The sequence below is a fragment of the Schistocerca cancellata genome, chromosome 8 (assembly GCF_023864275.1).
Source record: "Schistocerca cancellata isolate TAMUIC-IGC-003103 chromosome 8, iqSchCanc2.1, whole genome shotgun sequence".
Classification (NCBI taxonomy): Eukaryota; Metazoa; Arthropoda; class Insecta; order Orthoptera; family Acrididae; genus Schistocerca; species Schistocerca cancellata.
In genome coordinates this window covers 43,575,312-43,577,535 of record NC_064633.1, presented here as the reverse complement: position 1 = coordinate 43,577,535, position 2,224 = coordinate 43,575,312, and the positions used below count along the sequence as shown (strand labels likewise).

At 46.8% G+C, this 2,224-nt stretch overlaps 1 pseudogene; it reads right to left on the bottom strand.

Annotated features, from left to right (window-relative positions):
* Positions 1–543: 543 nt before the first annotated feature.
* LOC126095875 (5S ribosomal RNA) lies at positions 544–661 on the bottom strand (annotated as a pseudogene).
* Between the last annotated feature and the right edge of the window lie 1,563 nt (positions 662–2,224).

Genomic DNA, 2,224 nt, shown 5'->3' with positions numbered 1-2,224 from the left:
ATTATCTTTCAAGCGTGGATTCCACGCATGCTTCAGTTCCAGACTCACAAGGTAAGCATTTTATTATCACGTTGGCTGTGCGTGCTCACACTGCCAGCCTCTTCGTTTGTATCTTTAATATTCATTTGTCTGCAAGCGCTGCCAACGGTAGGCTACCCGTAGACACGAAGTTTAACTGCACAAATAGTCACGGGTAATGATGTCAGCACTGCAGGAAGAAGCTGACGCTGCCTTCCCCTCGCCCCTCACCGCCACAACCCGTCCTAAACCTATCGTTCGCCACAAACACCGCGCGATTCGACGACAGGCAGCAGAGGGAGGACTGAAGAGAAGGGAGAATGAGTGACGTAGCGCCGATGTAGTGGGAGAGGGACAGGCGAAGAGAGGAGTGAACTAGAAAAAAGTGTGGATTGTGCTATCTGTGAAGAGTTTGAAGTACCAGTTCATTGAAATTGCTCGGTCAGTTCACACTTCACTGGAGTGAAGCGTTCATTTGAACGACTTATTCACGAGCTCCCCATCACTAGAGTGTACCCCGAAAAACGGCAACAGCGCATGGCGGCCCGCATGGTCATCCATCCAAGTGCCGGCCACGCCCGACAGCGCTTAACTTCGGTGATCTGACGGGAACCGGTGTATCCACTGCGGCAAGGCCGTTGCAGATTTTAATATACCCAGTGTGGTGTCACCGCGAGACACCACACTTGCTAGCTGGTAGCTTTAAATCGGCCGCGGTCCATTAGTACATGTCGGACCCGCGTGTCGCCACTGTCAGTGATCGCAGACCGAGCGCCACCACACGGCAGGTCAAGAGAGACGTACTAGCACTCGCCCCAGTTGTATGGACGACTTAGCTAGCGATGCACACTGACGAAGCCTCGCTCATTTGCAGAGCAGATAGTTAGAATAGCCTTCAGCTAAGTCAATGGCTACGACCTAGCAAGGCGCCATTAGCATTACATTGCATGTATCTAAAGAGTCTCACTTGTATCGTTAAGAGCGATGTACCACAATGATGGATTAAAGTTAAGTATTCCAGCAGCTACGTACTTTTCCTTATAGCATTCATTACGTATCCTGTTTCAGACTTAACGCAAGCCGGCGTGAGTTGACGCGTGCCCTTTCGGCTTCCTCGCCTTGTGTCTAGACTGTCTTGTCTAGACACAACACCCAGCACAATAATTAGTGGATTCTTATAAGGAACGATAAAATGTGAAAATGTACATAGTAGTCATTAAAACATGAAATACAGGGTGATTCAAAAAGAATACCACAACTTTAAAAATTTGTATTTAATGAAAGAAACATAATATAACCTTCTGTTATACATCATTACAAAGAGTATTTTAAAAAGGTTTTTTTTCACTCAAAAACAAGTTCAGAGATGTTCAGTATGGCCCCCTCCAGACACTCGAGCAATATCAACCCGATACTCCAACTCGTTCCACACTCTCTGTAGCATATCAGGCGTAACAGTTTGGATTGCTGCTGTTATTTCTCGTTTCAAATCATCAATGGTGGCTGGGAGAGGTGGCCGAAACACCATATCCTTAACATACCCCCATAAGAAAAAATCGCAGGGGGTAAGCTCAGGGCTTCTTGGAGGCCAGTGATGAAGTGCTCTGTCACGGGCTGCCTGGCGGCCGATCCATCGCCTCGGGTAGTTGACGTTCAGGTAGTTACGGACAGATAAGTGCCAATGTGGTGGCGCTCCATCCTGCTGAAATATGAATTGTTGTGCTTCTTGTTCGAGCTGAGGGAACAGCCAATTCTCTAACATCTCCAGATACTGTAGTCCAGTTACAGTAGCACCTTCGAAGAAAAAGGGACCAAAAACTTTATTGGCTGAAATGGCACAGAAAACGTTCACCTTAGGCGAGTCACGTTCATACTGAGTTGTTTCCCGCGGATTCTCAGTGCCCCATATACAGACGTTGTGACGGTTGACTTTCCCGTTAGTGTGGAAAGTTGCTTCATCACTAAACTCAATCTTTGAAACGAAAGATTCATCTGTTTCCATTTGAGCAAGGATAAAATCACAGAAATCGATTCTTTTAATCTTATCAGATGCAGACAGTGCTTGAACCAATTTCAGACGATAAGGTTTCATAACTGACCTTTTTCGTAGGACTCTCCATACAGTTGATTGTGGAATTTGCAGCTCTCTGCTAGCTCTGCGAGTCGATTTTCCTGGGCTGCGAACAAATGCTTGCTGGATGCGTGC